The 20,085-nt window shown below is 35.2% G+C and overlaps 1 protein-coding gene across 2 annotated transcripts in view; it reads left to right on the top strand.

Annotated features, from left to right (window-relative positions):
* Positions 1-20,085, top strand: part of LOC142328882 (facilitated trehalose transporter Tret1-like) — a 99,969-nt gene that overhangs the window by 61,943 nt on the left and 17,941 nt on the right. The window lies entirely within an intron of this gene.

Here is a 20,085-nt window from a genome sequence, read left to right as displayed (position 1 = left end):
ATGGTTGATTCTTACGTATTTTTGGGCGCTGAATCTAAATATGATCTTAAATTTCTCTATTACGTAAGGATTTTTCACAAAAAGGACTTTTTTTTAAAATATAAAAACCAATTTTTAGTTAAATGTAAAATTTATTTACAAGTGATATGAAAATCAAGATTACTTTAAAATATCATTAAAACTAATAAAAACTCACAGTAAAATACTTTTTACGTCTTTACAAGACATTTTTTTTTCTTTTTGTTTCGATGCTCTTTTTGGTGTTTTCTCTTTTGGGGTCTCACAGCGGGTCGTCCCTTTTTAACATCCAACAGTAGTCAGCTACTGTTGGATGTCGAATTATTTTCTTTCAACCTTGAGCCTAAAAGTTCAGCTGAGTCCCTAGGAAGGTTTAATTTCCTCGCCAAATCATTTAACTCGGATTGCTCGAACAGCTTTGGTTCATCATTTCCAGTATTTTAATCATAATTTTTATTATTCAGTTTATAACAATAAGCCTGTAGAACTATTCCTTTATCACATGTATTATCTAATTTATCCGGCGGTGAAGGAATTATTATTTCTGATCCATAAGGTACAGTACGTTAACTGTTAATTAAACTTGATACACAATAACGTTTCAAAATAAATCCAGTCCATTGTGACCAGCAAAAATTTTTTAAATTTCCACAATATTTCATATTTCCGCTAGGATTGTCATATTTGATTTGAGTATCATCTTCTGCCCTTCCTAGAACTTACATGCGTTTCAGAGTACCTCCATTCTCAAAATACTTATAACACTCAGATCAATAATAATTTTTGTTTTAAAAGCAATTTCATGTGAATTCACAACTTCACTTAAATTTTATTATTAATATCATTATTATTATTATTCGATAATTGATTCATGAGTACTGCTGATATTAATACTATCCGAACTATTACTCTTAGGTTTTCCTTAAAAAATCCACTAAAGAATCGACACCGTCGTAGCCATTAAAGGCTACGACGGTGTCGATTTTGTTACTTATAACATTTTATTAATCACTCTTTTTAACTCAGGCTTCTTAAACGATTAATTCGACAAAAATAGTCAATGAAACATAATTATACTCCCAGTTGTAAAGAAAACGTAATTAATAACATACTTTTTGACCGGTGAAAATGTTAACTGCTGATATAAAATCTGACAACGACGGCAGTAAACATAAAATAACATGTCCTTCTTGTACGCTTACTTTATCGACCACAGATATTTTTTCTTATCTCACTTTTCCATCTATATAAATTTGTTTATTTTATTAACGTTTCAACATACTTTCCGTGAATTATATTCCGTGTTTCCATAACCAACATATCTTTCTTTTTGCTACTATTAAAATTAGTATTAAAAATCCACTATATTTTAGCAGATTTTTATTATTCAAAACTTAATAATAATTTAATTTTAAATAAACCGATTCAAAAATAGGTAATTCATATTCACAGTAGAGTTTTGTTAGGTAATACTAATAATATAGGTAATACTAATACTTTAAACAAGTGCGTGTCGAGATCTGAGAGAGTAAAGACATCTTGTTCGAGCTCCGTTTTTGTCATACGATTGTGGTTTTGTTTTCCCTATTTTGTTGTTCGTTTATGTTATTAGTTGTTTTGTGCTATTTGTTCGTTTTTTTTGTTAGTTTCTTTTTCTGGGGTGGGAATTTGTGTTATTTTTTAATAGTACCATTTCGGTTAGCTGCCATACGGGCTAATTCTGATATTAATTACCAACTAATTGTTTGTGACAATTTTTATTTAATTTAATTTAAATGTTTTCCTTGTGTTTTGTTTGTTATTTGTTGTTAATTTAAATATTTTTCGTGTTTTTCTTTAATATTCTTAAGTATAGCCTACCGTAGCTTAAGTATATTTATCTTAGTTACCCAGCTGATTTATATTTATATTACTTTTTTATGTTCGACTTGCAGAAGTTCCTAAGTCGAACAACTATGTTGATACTGACATAGAAAAAATTTTTATTTATTTTTTTCGGTCAGCTGTTTGACTCGGGAAAATTTTGGTGAAACATTCCCTCACGCAGTGCTAGTTTTTTGTAGTTATGACTGAACGTGATCGATCTGGGGGTATGCCTCCTCCTATGGAAGAGGAATTTACTCCTGTGGAAAGGCGGCGGTCTAGTGAGACGCCAGATGTTTGCGTCGTCCGTGAGGTCCTTCCGGAGGACGGCGGCACTGATAGTGCGTCGAGCTGTGACCGTGAATCACATCGCCGGTCGACAGCTCGGCAATTAGAGGCTGCCAGACGGAAGTCTGTACAGATAGACGTATCCGAGCATAATCGTCAGCAACGGCCTGAGGTTCCGTATATGGAATGGAGCGATATTGATTTTAGTGGAAGTGACATTGAGCCCGCTCCACCACTGGCTTCTTTTGTTGAAAGAATTGGGGGTCCATCACCAGGAAAATCATCAAAATTCAGGTTGCGGCTCTTCCCCCGACAGTGGCGGAGCAGAAGAAGCTTTGTACGGCTTGGAAGTCTGGTAAGGATGTTGGTGGATCGGCTTCGACGGGTGAGCTGGATACGTTGGCGATGAGGAAAGAATGTTTCTCTTTCAAGTCTACGTTGTCTTTTTAAACATGCCTGAGTGAGTTACTGCATACTCACACTAACACGAAGGAAATCAAAAACTGTTATTTCGAAATGGATAGTCTTGTGTTTATGGTTGAAAGTCTTGGAACATCCTGGAGGAACTACCCTCGGAGGGCACGAGGACGCCAGTAGACGCTGTGACGGTGGTCATCCAAACGCCGGTGGGGATGGAATCGAGAGCCGTTCAAACGGAGGACAGTGGCTCCACTTTGAGGTCAAGACTTCGCATGGAAGTACAGCAAGCACTGGACAAGGAGGTGGATGATGGAAATCTTCCTCGGTTGATTCTTCATCGATGGTCCAAGGAGGCATTTGTAGCTACTGAAGTTCTTGAGAACGTTGCTGGTGCTGATGGACTGACCTGGGTGGTGGACTGGCCTGGGTGGTGGACTTGGCCCAGGGTGCGGAATCTTAGACTGATTCAAAGATGTTGGAGAAGATACCCTGGGCGGGGCCGATGCTCGGTCGGGCTCGCTGCGGGCGGGCCAGGTAATCGCTGATAGTACTTGGGCAGAGGATCTGGCTGTGAAACAGTACCAGTGGGTGGAATGAACATCGTGGTAGCAGTTGATTCTTCCGACGGTGAGGAGCGGTTGGTTTCACGTATCGTGGAGTCCGCCAGGTTAGAGTTGGCCTCAAATCCTAGAGTTTATTTTTGCGGGCCTCAGGAAAAGATGGGGTAATACATTCATAAGGTGGCTGAATGCTTGGCCTGGAGGAGTTCTACTAAGCTTCGTATGCATTATGATGAGTCTTCGTTGAGGGTTAAGGAGAGTTGACCCCAGGCAAAGAAATCAGTGGGGCTTCCAACCACGACTGTGGAGGTGAAGGCAGTCGGCAGTAAACATAAAATAGCATGTCCTTCTTGTACCATTACTTTATCGACCACAGATATTTTTTCTTATCTCACTTTGTTCATCTATATAAATTTGTTTATTTTATTGAAGTTACAACATACTTTCCGTGAATTATATTCCGTGTTTCCATAACCAACATATCTTTCTTTTTGCTACTATTAAAATTAGCATTAAAAATCCACGTTTTTAGCAGATTTTTATTATTCAAAACTAATAATAATTTAATTTTAAATAAACCGATTCGAAAATAGGTAAATAATATTCACACTAGAGTTTTGTTAGGTAATACTAATACTTTAAACAAGTACGTGTCCAGATCTGAGAGAGTAAAGACATCTTGTTTGAGCTCCGTTTTTGTCATACGATTGTGCTTTTGTTTTCCCTTTTTTAAACAAAAAAGGGACAGACCTTCTCCGGACCTTCTCCGAACGGTTCGAGACACTGTGTCGTCGGATGGGGTGAACATCTTGTCGGCGCTCAGAGGTCAGGGAGAGGAACTTCACATACGGGTCTAAGACACAGGAGATATGACTACCATGTTAAGGCAACAAATATTGGACAAGGTTGAAGGCACCATGGTCACGATGGGTAGAGGCGTTTGACGGGTACACTTACTCATTAAGGACGTTGACATCCTTATCTCAGAGGAGAATTTGGTGCGTGAGATACGCAACACTGTTGGGGATTTGGTTAACATAAATGTCCTCTCCCTAAGGACGTCATATGGCAAAACAAATATGGCAACGGTGGCGGTTCCTACTCTGCTGGCGACAGAATTATTGAAGGTTAGCCGAATTAGTGTAGGGTGGGTGTCTTGTCGGGTGTTCAGGCGGTCTGACGAAGAATGTTGCTATCGATATTGGGGTATAAGGCACCGATTGGGGACCTGAGGTGGTCTTGATAGAAGGAGGCAATTTTCAATTGTGGGGCTGAGGGGCATCTCCGTAAGTACTGTCTAACGGAGGCTAAGTGTTCGCACTGCAATGCCCGTAGTCACGCTCTTAGGAGCGTAACTGCAGGGCCGGCGCCCGGAAATGAATCCTGTCGTCTTCACTCTTCGGATGAATTTAGGGTAGGACAGCCCCGTCCAGGAGGGGTGAGCCGCTTAGGTGTCCCAGCTTCGGTGATTGAGCGGTGATTTCCACGTGGCTTCGGATTTTGGGGGGTAAAGTAAGACCGTAGTCCCGGTGGAGATCCCTCCGGGGGTTCCTCACCACAGGCAAGGCGTAAAGACCGGAGTCCTGGTGGGAGACCTCCTTGGGGTCCCCTTATTAGAGGTATGTCATATCAACAAAAGACCGAGTCTCGGCTACCTGGGGGGAACATTAGTTCTCGTCGAGGCTAAGGCAGCCCCTAGAGCTGTGTTAAGGCTTAGTTGTGTGTCCGGCTCCGGAGGGGGGATAAAAAATGATGTTCTCAAAAAAAAAATATTTTAAACAAAGCTAAAGTAGGCCTAGTTTTTCTGAATAGTCCATTACCATGATACGAGTATTTAAAAATTTCATTTTTTGCTTTTGTCTTTGGACTAATATAAAAAAAACTACTGTATTGTTCCTAATGAAACTTAGTTTCAAGTCTTCCTGTAATAACGTGAAAACGTAGATATCATACCACTGCAGTAGTTGAGATGGAGCGATACAAAAATAAATGATCACGCTTTTGTAAAATTTAGACCACATAAAGATTTACATGCTTCAGAATATCGACTGTATCTGATTTCTGATGATTGAAGTCACTCTACATTTTGTGCATCCTGTTGAGTGATACAAGATGTGTGATCAAGAAACGTAAAAATCCCTTTTTTTACAGTATTTTTGCTTTTTCCTACGTGAAAAGTATAGATACTGATTTTTATCATAAATAGTCTAATTTGAATTTTGAAAGGTTCTAATTTTAAAGGCCCGATTATAATTTGAATAAAAATCCTCTGATTCTTATTCGAATAATAATCAATATCTTTAAAAAAAGACTAAAATATGTGTTAAGATATAGGTTGCTGGTGCATAAACATAGTAAAACACAAAAAAATTTTTTTTTTCTTGTTTATTTAACAAGTTTATTTCATATTACTAGTTTCTAATTTTTCTTAGTTGTTATTTTCAATTTAAAAAAAATCATCTCTGTTAGGATGCACAGCATGTAGTGAGTACATAGTTAACTTTTTTCTTTTTTTATTTAACCTCCGGGACCACCGTTAGGGGCTTCAGAGGATGAGATGAATGATTTGTAGCGTAGGTAAAAATGCCATGCCTGACCGGGATTCGAACCTGGGACCTCTGGATGAAAGGGGCTGAGACGCTACCACTCGCGCCACGGATGCCACGGAACAAGTATTTAATTCATTTGATGCTGTTTCAAAAAAATAATTCCGGCCGATCTAAAAAGTGCTTTATTTCGTCTTCTTTTTAAAGTTCGATTATGCCGGTGTATAAGTTTATTTATATATTTTAATAAGAAATCGGAATTAATATTTAGCAACCAATTCATAATTTAAACTAGTGATATCGTTTCAAATAAATATCAATTTATCGACAGTAATAAGTCATTCAATTTTATAATAATGTTACGATGTACCTATAAATGGATCTAATACTGTTAATTTATTGAGTAAAATGTCGAATGGGTTTAATACGAGGAATGTTAGTTTACACAGTACTTAATTGAACGCGACCTCAAAGCGGTTCGTAATAAAAAAATTTCTACTGATGTTTTTCTTCGTTTCATTTCTTACGCTGATTTCATTTTTACTGATATCTCAAAAAAGGAGCGTTTGCCAAAAAAGAGTTTTCTTATCATTTCCCACGCCAAATTTTAAGTGAAAATTACGGGTCACATAGCACGTTGCTATATTAAACATTTAAATTTGCAACTTAATTTTGGATTTTTTAATATCCTGCAGAATAGTAATTTTTGTAGCTGTACACATTTGCATCTATTCTTATTTTCTAGGCGCATTCAGTTTTGATAAATGTTACTGTTTCCAGACATTTTCGATCCTTTGATATTTTGGGGTGCTCCCAGGCGATTGTGGATCGTTCAAATCCTAATATTTTATAGAATGTTGTGAGCTACTCAGACGAAAGAAACATATAATGATCAGTGTTACTCGAAAATCTCAGTTCACTTTGGTTATTAAACCGATTAGCATCACGATATATAATATTTAAATATATATAAATATGTACATATTTATATACGGATACAAATATTTACATTTCTTCTGAAACAATGTGCTTAATAAATGTAAATAAAACACGACTATTATAATGAAGTATGTTGTTGAATGTTGTTTGACAGTAGTAAATTCCTACAAAGGATAGATAAATAGGGTTTTTGATATTACAATATTGTCATTTAAATAAATTTTTTTTAACTTGATTAACCTTGCTTTTTTAGAAACTTAAATATTTTCTTTCCTTTTTTCATTGTTCAACGTATCAAAAAATTATTAGTCACCACCATTCATTAACTTTTATTATTGAAAAATATACGATTATGTAACACAGATTACAATTTTCTTAATCATAGAAAAATTATTTTCTATATTTTCTATTATTTTGAATTTTAAGTCGACCAGTAAGTAAACTATTTTAATTAGACCTAATTGTGAAACATAAAAACTAAAAAATTAAGCGTAATAACAATAGAACAATAGTAACTCAGAAGAAAATGAAATAATAAATTGCATGTTCTACGGTGACCTTGACGTCATAATTAATAAAATGCGAATAATTTAATTATACATACAGATATAATTTATCAGTAAAATGCTTACCTATATATATATATATATATATATATATATATATATATATATGTATGTATATATTCTGCCAAAATAATGAGTGTATATTTTCTTTTAATGACGTGTTAAGTAACCATATGAAAGAAAATTGTATCTATTTCAAAACATATTGAATAATAAATAAAATTCGATGCAGATAAAATAAAATTACAGTTTGAAAGGTATACTTAAACAGAAAACACTAATTGCAGAGTTATTATTAAATATTTACAAGTTTCCTTGTATAATTTACTTCAGGAAAAATAATAATATTTCTCGGCAATTATTTTCAATAGATTTCTGCTGACTTCGACGTAAAATATTTTTCCTAAATCTTTGATTAAAATAATTATAGGTCTTATTTTCAGTTTTACTTATCCGGTAATTTTTTTTATAAAGCAAGAAATATTAACTCGGAAAATTTATAGAAATAGTTTACTGTAATTTCTTTATTTTTTTTCAGTCAAAAAGCCTTGTAATTCTCAAGAAGAGATTTTTTATTTTATTATACAAATTTAGAGTTTTTTCTTATGAGGTTCCGAATATCTTAAATGAACTTATAATTTAATTAAAATAGCCATAGTAACTCATTGAATACAGATAGATGCTGATCGACAGTGCCTGACCTTTCATTTTTAATAATGTATTGTATCAGAATGATTCGGTATAAAGATAATAACCTATAAATATTGACAAATGAGATTAAAAGTTTTTGAAGTGTGGCTATAAAAAAAAAGCTAGAGACGAAAGAGACACATTTAGCAGGCGGTAAGAAAATGTTTGTGAAAGTAAGAAATGTATCTTTGCTGAAAGTATGAAGAAAAATCAGTAGATGAAATCAGAATCTAAAACTGAAAATTGAGCTCTAGACAAAGAAATAAAATAGGTAAAAAATCAAAAAATTCGCAAAGATATTAGTACGTTCAATATAAAATGTACTTTTTCTAAATACAAATTGAGAAACCATAATTGTAGAAAATAGAAATGGATAAACCCCAAAATATAAAATACTTTTAAAACATAGGATAGGAAAGTGACAATAAAAAACTGGAATTCAAAGAAAATTATAATCTTTTTCCTACTGCACGCATAAATAATACCTTTAATCTTCAAGCAAAGATTAGTTTATGCCGCTAGTACTTTCAACGTATAACAAATCAAAATATCTACTTAAAAATGAAAGTTGAAATTGATATTACTCTGTTGTATAATAATTTTCATACTGTGAAAGGGACATATTAAGAAACAGAATAATAACAAGAGATAACACTGACAAACATTATCAGCAAGGAGAAAAAGGTAGTAGAAAAATATTAATTTTTTTTTAAACCAAACTTTTTCAAATATAATTTAAAGTATATTCTACTTCTCAAATCAAAATAATAGTAAGGCTTTAAAAATCTTAATAAAACACATGACGGTTTTTATGTTATTATGAACGCTATACGATATTAATTACAATAATATTACATTAATATGCCTTTATCTATCATAATATTATTTAGTACTTATATACACTCGTACACTCATTAATGAATGAATTGTTATATTAATAAAACTCAGAAATATTATATTAACAATGATAGTACATTACTCTTTTGGGTTTTCTAACATATCTTTAAAAGGTAGGTCTACAACTTAAATTTCCTAAAAGAACTTTTAAACACATGTTAAAAATATAGCAGTAAAACAGCTGTTTTATGAAAAACATATAGATGGAAAAATTGATTCAATCGGTAAAAATAAGGTAAATTGAAAAAAATTAAAACAAATGAACCGGGTCTATTTTCTGTCGGTTTCGTTTTTTAATTTAACCTTACCTTACAGTTGTTATAATAGTAAGGGCTCTTTGGAATAATTATCGACATAATTCATTCATTACAACACTTCTGGTTTTAACAAGTTTAGTACATTGTCAAGGACGAATGTAATCGTGCGTGTAACTCGTGGCTTTTGTTGATACACATTATTTATCTTAATACAACAAAAAAAAGACAGTTTAGTTTGGTATGTATTAACAGTCATGTTTAAAAAAATTCTTTTTAAACCCTTTCATTAAACAAGAGTAATTTTTTTTATCACCGCAATCTTATTGTAAGTAATCTAACCCTGAATTTACCAATTAAGATTAAAGTTTTACACAATTAACAGATATTAAGTATTAAAAAAAAATTATATAAAAATTTTATTTCATTCTTTTTAATTATAAAAGGATTTTAATTGTTACTGCTCTTTATTTAGTTCATGAACAAATTTTAGTCACAAGTTAAATAATGAGACTAATATGCTGGGATACGATCAGGACATTATGTAGATTATTTATAATAATAAATTTATGTAAATAAAACTTTATATAAAGTATTTTTGTAAGCAAAGATATTTAAAAATATTTATATATACATATTGAAAAATTATCAAATCAAAAAATAATTAAATCTTAAGGTCAATAAACATGCCATTTCAATGGCAATTTTTGAATTAAAGCACATTGTTCAATTTCTGAATCGAACAACTGATTCTGTAAACTTACCCAACTTATTAAATGTAGTCAAAGATTTCCTAAATACTGTTTTGTCTTACTGGAACGCTTATACGTAAATAAGAATGTATATATATATATATATTGTTACCACATCTATGCCTAAATTAATATCGGCGGACGAATAACTCAAAATGAGCTAGCGCAGTATACGACCGCGCTGATACATCATCACTACCGCCACGCAGATGGCCGCGCAGTTCTCCCACCATAGCGGCGCTGCGGCCTCACCACTCTTAGGTACCAATAAAAGAGCGTGCACGAAAGTGAATTTTCAATTCATCGTCGACCACCACCTGGAAAAGACCAAAAAGAAGAAGAAGGTGGAAGAAGACAGAAGAAGTTCGCTGGCCGCTGCAACGTGGGACCTTCCGTTGGATGCCAACATCCCTGCCGGAGCAGCAGGCCTGGTCGGCCGGCCGAGGGAACCACTGGATGCGGACGCTACCTTCCCGCCCCAGCTCGCCGGGCTTCAATCGTCCAGGCCGGACTCAGCAGCAGTAGCCGGCTTAGCGTGGGTTCACTCGGGGAGAACCGCCTCGGCCGCGCTGGCGAAGAACGACCCGACACTGCAGGACTGTGGGGGCCACCACTACCACGCTTTAGTGGGGATCTAACTGCCGCTGAGGGAAAGCCCGGTCGGACTTCAATGGACGAGCCGCAACTCCCAGACTTCACCGGAGACCAGCTTCCGGACCCAATAGCTCTTCTCAGAGCTAACGCAAAAAACTGCCCTTTTCAGGGCCACCACAAGGTAATGAATTACGTGCCGTCAAACCCAATGGGCGACAATATATATAATAAAAAGACATATTTTATTTAAAAATATTACCTTTCTTAATTTCTTGGTTTTGATTGGTGGTAGTTAATATTCATTCACAATTCACACACACACACACACACATATATATATAGTTTTTCGTTATGGTCTCTTTGGACCGCGTTGAACGTTTTGCACAACAGATGTTTTCCATCTGTTTTCCCAGTACAATTTCATTACGTCTCGTTTAACTTTTTTTTGTTCATCAGTCCACTGCCTCCCAGTTCTTATCTTCTCTGTAATTTTCCGGAAAATGTGTTTATTAATTTTATTTTTAAACTCAGTTCTGTTACAGTCATCGCCTTTGTTCAGCCGTAGTTCGCCGAGATCCTTCTTAACTTCGACGACCCAATCCGTAGTCGCTTTCATATTTGTTAAAAAACTAAAGATGCGCTTCATTAACCTATCATCCGTCATCCTGAGTAAATGACCGTAGAACTTCACCCTTCGTTTCTCATCGTCGATGTCAGCGGTCCTTTGTTCCCTTTATAAAGTTCTTCGTTACTTCTTAATCTGTAAGATCCGTCTTCTAGTTTTCTTGGTCCCAATATTTTCCTCAAGATTCTTCTTTCACGTATTTCCATCTCCTTCAGTTCATTCTTCTTCCCGAGTATCAAACATTCTGATGCGTAGAGTGCCTCTGGTTTGAGCACGGTAATGTAGTGTTTTATTTTTGTACCGTATGATATACTCTTTTTGTTGTAGATATTCTTTGTTATCCCGTATGCTCTTTCTAATTTCCTGGTCCTTTCCGTGTTAGCTGCCTCATGGAGTCCATTAGCTTGAATAATTTCTCCAAGATATTTGAAACGATCGACTCTCCTGATATTCCCTCCTTTTGTTTTTATTTCTTTCTCCTTGTGATGTCGGTATTCCATGTATTCCGTCTTCTCGTAAGATATCTGTAGTCCTGTCCTTATGGCTATTTCCTCTAGTAACTCTATGGATTCTCTAGCCTCTTCAACATTTTTTGTAATTATTGCTATATCATCTGCAAAGGCCAAACAATCCACTTTTATTTGGTTTTTACCAGTTCCTAGTCGTATTTCTTTTAATCCGTTTTCCTCTTTCTTCTTCCGCCATTCCCTTATTATTTTCTCGAGGATTAGATTAAACAATATTGGCGATAGCCCATCTCCCTGCTTCAATTCCGTTTTAACTTCAAAGGGCTGTGATATTTCTCCCATAAATTTTATTTTGGACTGGGTGTTTGTCAACGTTTGTCCTATTAATGTTTGCGTCTCCCTGTCTACTCCGAATTCCTTGAACGTTTCCATCATTCACTGTCTGTCTATCGAATCGTACGCCTTCCTTAAATCTACAAATGTTACTACGGTACGGTAATACCTCTCAATGCTCTTAGTCTTAATATACATTGTATTTTTTTAAATTGAAGATTTGTTCCACGCACGATCTTCCTCTTCTGAACCCTCCTTGATATTCTACTATTTCATTGTCAACTTGTTCTTCGAGTCGAGAAAGTAATGCCTTCGAAAATATTTTATAAGCTACAGGAAGCAGGGAAATTCCTTTGTAGTTGTTTGTGTTGGATATATATGTGTGTGTGTGAATTCATTATATTTTTTGGCCGTCATGAATTTATTGCCATGCGAGACTTTTTATATCACTAATAATATTGTTTTCATCGTAACTACAACTATTAGCGCATGCGTATACATATTTAGTTCGACGGACAATTTAAAATTAAAAAATACTCATGTTGATTTATTTAAAACTATCAAGCAAAATAAACTGAATTTTACCATAATTTTCATATGAAACTCAATTTTTTATCGTATTAGCTCGTAAATAACCCTTAGAAAAGTCTTATTAAATAATATGTCAAACAATGTCTTTCCTGTTCTACATTGTTTTATTAGAAAAAGAAGATGGAAGAAGACAGAAGAAGTTCCCTGGCCGCTGCAACGTGGAACCTTCCGGTGAATGCCAACATCCACCGTGCACCGTTACAAAAAAAGGTCTAAACGGTATCAGCATCGGACGGTCCATCCGTAAGCTTATCTACACTGAAAGTTACCATGAGCTGAAACGATAACTGATTCCATCAGCAAACAAATTTTTATTTTTATTAACATCTGCTTGTATAGAATTAATTAATTTAATTAAGTCAAAGGAATAACATAAAAATCTGATGTGGACACTACATGACTTCCTTGTACGTTTATTAAATTTCATAGAAATATTTTTTTTTAAATGAAAAGTACATAGAATTTTATTTCATTAATAACCTCTGTAATTTTTCATATATATACTTTTTTATTGTTATTATTGAATTATTATTTATTGAAAGTTTTTTTAGAACCAGTGGTTAATAATTATTAATAAATTAATATATTTAAATTTTTAAAAAAAAAGTTAAAGGAACCCTTGTCAGATTCAAATATTTCATTAATTAAAGTTTTATTTGGCTATAACTCTGGAACCAATTAAAATAAGTACCACTTATGATATTTCATAGAAAAACTCTCAATGAGGGCTAGTTAAAAAAAATTCTGCAGTTAAGAAAAATTCCAAAATCCAAATATTTTGGATTTTGGGGTTTTCGGACACTTTTGGTCCAGTCGATTGCAATCAGAATGGGAGGTGCATAACTAGATGTTACAACAGTCCTAAATCCAAAATTCAACATCCTACGGCTATTCATTTTTTAATTATGCGAGATACATAAGTACAGACGTCGCGCCGAAACTACTCAAAATGGATTCAGGGATGGTCAAAATGGATATTTCTGTTGAAATCAGAAAACCGAAATTTCTCGCGATGGCAATACTTCCTTTACTTCGAAAAAAATAAATAAAAATTGTAGCAACCTGAATTCAATAAATAATTTAAACCGTAATCAACAAAAGAACTTTTTGTAATATATAAGCTTAATTTACCAATTAATAAGATTTAGAATTTTATAGACATTTATAATTATTGTAACTTACATGATAAAAAGGAAAATAAATAAATATGAATTACAGGCACTCATCTCTCACATTTATTTTAACATTTTTTCATTTACAACTTACGTTATTACAACTGTGCAATTATTCGTGGGCATTGTTAGTAAGATTCTTCATAAAGTTTTCCACAGTTAGAAGTCTCTGCTCAATGAGGTTCAGTGAGGCAGCTCGTAGCTAAAATTGGTGGGGGTGCTGCTCCAGAAAATTATTTTCTGGCTTTTTTCAAGGTCACGGTTAAAGTTTTCTGTAAAAATAAAAGAACCGGAAAAAAATTAATCAAATAGAATAGCTGGAAGCAGGATAATGATCTAATTCTACACTTTATCATACTCAAGAGTATGGTTCACGTAAACCGTACTCGGTTTAACCGAATAAATCATAAAATGTCAATACAGTTAATATTTTAGTATTATTAGATAATAATTAATAAAATATCCGCTTAAACCAATATAGTTCAATGGTGCTTAATTTAAATTTCTATGTACATAGAAACAAATACATAATTAGTTTTTACTAATTAACTTCTCTTTTACCCTTCCAGTGTGTTTTTGGACAGATTTGGCAATCAAAGAGTGCTTTCCGCCATTTTCTGATCAATATTGAAAAAACAACAAAGCCATTTTCATATTCCTTCCACCGACTTAAATAGAAAAGGCGACGAATAAGAAACGATCCATACACACGCGGAGTAAAAAAAAACTATCTTCCCCCAGCACGCCAGTCAAACACCACGCCGCTGGAACTGTGAAGCGTACAGTTCCATACAAAGATTTTTGTATGTTTTTCATAAACTGGGTAATGACTACTGACTGACATTAAGCTTAAGGATTATATATTGTACAATTATAAAGAAAGAATTAAAGAAGAAAAGACTCATAATATTAAATGTTATCCATAATATAAAATGGAAATAGGGGTTGCTGCAGTTCCACAGTGTCTATACGTGAGCTGCCCCTGATGAAGTGCAAACTTGAGAGATACACCTACAGCTAGTGGAATTGAGATGTCTGTATAATGATGCAGAAATAGATGGATAGAAGTGCTTTTCCTTTATCTTTGCATGTTTGAACTACGTTTTCATATACCTATAATGTTGATAACTTCCCACTATAGTTGAATGCTTCTTTGAATTCGACCACCCCGTTGTGAACTTCGGCTTCTTTTTACGTACACAGGTGTTTAAAGTTAATTTTGAGAATGTTTTATATATGAAATAAAATTCTAGTTCTGTTTTACTACGCCACCGGAAACACAAAGAAGACGTAAAAAGGAATGCATGCATTTCAATTATCATCCAGCCCAACCTAAGCATCTTTTTGGGGAGATGTTTTTTATTTTATTTTATTATTTTTCTTTAAAATTAAAGTAAGAATATTTTTCAAATTAAATTTTGTATTTTGTCAGTCTACGTTGAATAACGAAGGAAGGAGCAATATAGAATCTCCTTAAACTTCTTATCAATCTCACGAACCCTGGGAGCTCCATGATCGTAATCGTGAATCTCATCATTCTGCGTGAACCACGGAGCTTCGGCAATTATTGTAATAGATCAGGAATTTCGCTATTTTTTAAATAATTGTGTGTAATATCTAATTTCGTTTAGTTGTGTTCGCATATTATAAAACGTTTTTGCATACTTTTACAATGAGAGCTGATAGCTTCCAAGTCGTACAATCCCTTTTAGAAAGTGTTAAAAATGTAAGAGCTCGTTTGGAAATAGGATTGAATCAGACAGTACACGATCTTCATGAACAATTCTCACAGCTGTATTATTAATTTTTTTCTCAATAGCAATTATAATTACAATCGGCTCTCCTGCGGAGCCATAAGTAAGTTTCCTGACAAAAGCACGTGATAAGAAGGTCCGTAAGGAACCCCCAAAATAAATAATGCACAATAAACAGTTGCAAGCAAACTTAAAGTCAAATATGAAATATCAAGCTCAGTCATAAATCACAAACCATTAATTTCAGTACCATATAGTCTACAAAACAAACATTAATAACAAATAGAAAGAAAAAGAAAGAGCAGTAACAAGAAATTAGTCACTAAACTTGACGGTGTTAGATTCCAAACTGTTACGCAGACCCTAAGTCAAGTACATGGGCTCGTGTCAACCGTCGGACGTCTCTGCTGTTATCGAGTAGATTAATTGCAAAGTGGTTTACATGATTCTCAAACCCCTGCAGGTATTTGACATTGCGCTGTTGTGCAATCTCACGAACCGATGGGAGCTCCATGATCGTAAACGTGAATCTCATCATTCCGCGTGAACCACGGAACTTCGGCAATTACCCTCGCTACTTTGTTCTTAAGTCGTTGTATAATTTCCACATTACTAATACTAGCCGTTCCCCACAATTCTAAACCGTACGTCCAGATTGGGCGCAGGCTATCCTTATAAATTTAGATCTTGTTGAATAACGTGAGGCTTGAGTTCCTCCGTAGCAGCCAATGAAGTTCCCTGTACCTTGCGTTTAGCTGTTTCCTCCTCATCATCACGTGACACTTCCAGATCAAACGCCGATCCAGGTGAAGTCCCAGGAACCGCACAGTCTCTGTTTGCGGGATCAAAACACCATCGAAGTACACACCCGCACAATCACCTCTCCGCATGGCAAATGTGACGTGCCTCGACCTACCTTGATTAATCCTCCACTTTTTCTGTCACACGCACACACGATCCAGCGCCACTTGTAGGGTCTGCGAGGCTAGGTCAGGGTTTTCGTTAACGGCCAGGATAGCAGTGTCATCAGTGAACGTGGCGACGATCAACCAGGACCGGAATGTCCGCAGCGAATACGGAATACACAGATACGGAATACGCAGCACATAGCCCTGACGGACACCCGATCCAATCTCAAAGAGCCTTGAAAACTCGTCATTACATTTCATCTGAGCAAAACGCCCCTCAAGATAATTCCACAAGACTAGGTATTAGGGTTGAGGAAGTTGTAGCTTTAACTTATAGAGTAAGCCAGTTATCCATACCTTATCAAAGGCCTGTTGGATGTCTAATGACGCCGCCGAGCAGAAATTTCTGCTCCTCCAGACACCCGCTGATGACTGATGACTCTATGGGATTTTTCGATTGTGGAATGGCCACACCTGAACCCAAACTGATGGTCCGAAATTATGGCCTTACTCTCCAACGTTGGCCTAAGCCTGTGCAGTAGTAGCTTCTCAAACAATTTAGATAAGACCGTAACAGGCTAATTGGTCTCTAAAAAGAAACTTCCTGTGCAGACTTTCCTGGCTTCAAAATCATCGCCACCTGCGACACTTTCCATTCCGCTGGGAAGTAAGACGTCCGCAGAACAGCGTTTAACAAATTCCTGATGTACTCGATTCCTTAAGGGGTAGCATGAAAAACATTTTATGCGTCACTAAGTCAAAGCCTGGGGACCTTCCTTTATCGTCTTCCTTGGTTGACTAATTTCTGTATCTCCCTTGCAGAGATCGGTTTAATCGGGAAGCTTATTGGCATCGGGCTTTCAAGGAAGTCGTTAACATCCACAACACCGGTGCCCTCTGTATCGTGGGGTCGGAACGTTACCTCTAGATGTGAAGCAAACAGATCGGCCTTTTCTCTGTCAGTCCTCGTCCACGATCCAGTACGCCTCTGTAGGGCGGGGAGCGTTCTTGATGATCGTTGTAATTCCCTTTTAGCCTTCCATAAGGAGCATCCGTCCCCATTCAGGTGAGAAAGATTTCCTGTACTCCTTGAATGTCTCATCCCTGATAGTCCTTAACAACCTCTTCAGCCTCCACGCTGTCCTATTAGGAAGAGTCCTACCTTCTGGCCTTCTGAAACGCTGCCAATCACTCGACCCACCTGACAGATTGTTCGCCAAGTCGTCTCTAATAAGCTTCCTGCGCGCAGCCCTCCTCGGGTCCCTATCCAACGACGGTAGCGGACCCCGTTTCCTGGAAGGTGCACGACAACCTACAATATCAGATGACCCCACGCCTACCATATCTGCCGAAGGCAGCTGATCCATATCGTGCAAGAACTAGGCGTACATAAGCATAAACGAAACTAGAAACCATGAAAAGTAAACAAAGAAATAAGCAAAAAATAAATAAAACAGTAAACAAACAATGAACACTCCTTAGCAACGGAGCGGCGGAACGAATGATCCTCCAAGATAATAGGAAAGAAAAAAATAATAATAATAAAACATACACCTAATGATAATTAACTTCCAAAACACAACCGCAAATATAAAACAGAACGAACATAACTCAATATAATTATTAACTAGCAATAAAATCGCCTAATAATTTTACAATACTTGTCCAGTCAAATCCTTCTTGAATGAATCATAACAATTTTCTTTTTCAGAGCAGTACGAGGGTATTTCAACTCCAACCCTTGAAATTCGCATAGAGTCTCTTATTAAAGAAGATCGATGGATTACATTGAGATTATGGCTGAAAAATTACATTTACTTGTTAATGCTGGTCATAAAATTATCACCAATACGCTCAAATATCGTAAAGCAAGGGCAAAATGGGCTCCAGGAGAGTTGATAAATGACCATATGGAGACAAGGCTTCGCACGTGCACAGAATTGTATCAACGGAATCAGCAAGAAGATGATGTGGTCTTTGCTCAGTATTCTGATCTATGATGAGATATGGATTCACTGTTATAAATCAGAATCAAAAAGACAGAGCGTGGAGTGGAAGTACACGAATTCATCTGTCAAGAAAAAATTCCGAACCTGACCAACAACAGGAAATATCGTGATGACAGTCTTTTGAGATGTATTTTTATTCATTTTCTAAAATATCAGCGTATAATAAACAGCGCATACTACTGCTGCAAGCTTATCAACAAAGTGAAGCCAGCAATATTGAAAAAATGCCTAGATCTCATACGCAAAGGTATCATTCCGCTTCATGATTGCGCCCGGCCTCACACAGCTCATATACTCGAGAAACATTCTAAAAATTGCATCGAAAAGTATTACCTCACCTACCATATAGTCTTGACTTGGCCTCATCGGATTTTCATTTGTTTGGTCCACTCAAGGAGGCGTTATGTGTTAAGAAATTTATTGACAATGATGAACGTCAAAGAAAAGTGCTAAATTGGCTTCGACATCAGTCAAAAATTTCTTTACAGCAGGTATAAATAAGCTGATGCAGACATGGGACAAGTGAATCAATGTTGCTAGAGAATATGTTGAAAGTGAAAAAATAAGTCATATTGATTAAATAAACCGTTTTAGCTCCAGAGCAATTTGTAGCTTTAATTAATGAATGACCTTCGTATCTGTTCAACTTTTTCAGTAATAACTTGAAAATAAATATTTTGTGTTTAATAATAAAATCCAGTAGAGTTTAAGCTCGCATACTTCACCACTCTAGCCTCACACGCAGTCCTCACGGAAGCCCTTTATTGTTAAACAGACATTTTTAACATTTATTTTCTATTACTTTATTTAATGTAATTAAATAATCATTCAGTTCAAACCCAGCTTACACAGTGATAGAGACTCACATTTCATTAATTCACTTCATTATTTGTGCTTCAACCGGCAAATCTCCGCTACTACATGTAAATATATATTTTTTTCGAGATGAAATATATCTAACACCTTTCTCCGTTATGCCAAGAAACATGGGTAAAAATTTGGTTCTAAGGTTCAAATCCTAGTAAACTTTTATACGTATTTTAATACTAGATCGTGGATACCGGTGTACTTTGATGGTTGGTGTTGAGTTTCAATTAACCACACATCTTAGGAATGAAAATGAGACTGTACAAGACTACACTTAATTTACATTCATACATATCATTCTCTGAATTAATACCTTATAGTGGTTCCGGAGGCTATAAAAAAAAGAGAAAGTAGAGTTTAAGCGCATGAGTTTGTATCTTTTTTTTTTTATCATGGAACAGTAACTTATGAACCTTCACTCCTAAGGTACTCAAGTAATTCTTCAATCCTTATTTACGTAATCTGTATTGAAGCTTTAGTTCTACATTCACCAGATTTTTTTAATATGTCTGTTTTTAAACTACGTTAACCGGATAATTTACTATTTTCAGTACTTTTATTAGATTACTTTATTCACTTCCTTGGAATAAAGGAACAGTACAGCATGTTTGAATTGAAAAAATAAAAAATTATGTTGTACATTACGATAAATGTTTACTTGATCGGTCCCGTACTACCGTTCAATGGGAAAGCATTGAACGTTCGACGTGATATATTCTATTCTATTACAAAATAGTGGTAGGTAGTTGTAATTATTTTCAGCTATCAGAGGTTAAATTCAAGAACATAAAACCGAACGGTCATATAGTTTAAAAAACTTCATAAGTAGAATAAAAATATTGAATTATTATTCAATACCAAATCATTTTGATCGTAGAGTATTTTTGGTTTATTATATTTTAAGGTAAAGAAACAAGAACTTTCAATAAAATATTTTATTTCGATTAATCATTTTTGTAAGTGTTATGTTCT

The sequence above is a fragment of the Lycorma delicatula genome, chromosome 1, assembly GCF_047948215.1.
Source record: "Lycorma delicatula isolate Av1 chromosome 1, ASM4794821v1, whole genome shotgun sequence".
NCBI lineage: Eukaryota > Metazoa > Arthropoda > Insecta > Hemiptera > Fulgoridae > Lycorma > Lycorma delicatula.
Note: the sequence above shows the minus strand (reverse complement) of the source record. Positions and strands in the feature narration are given on the sequence as shown.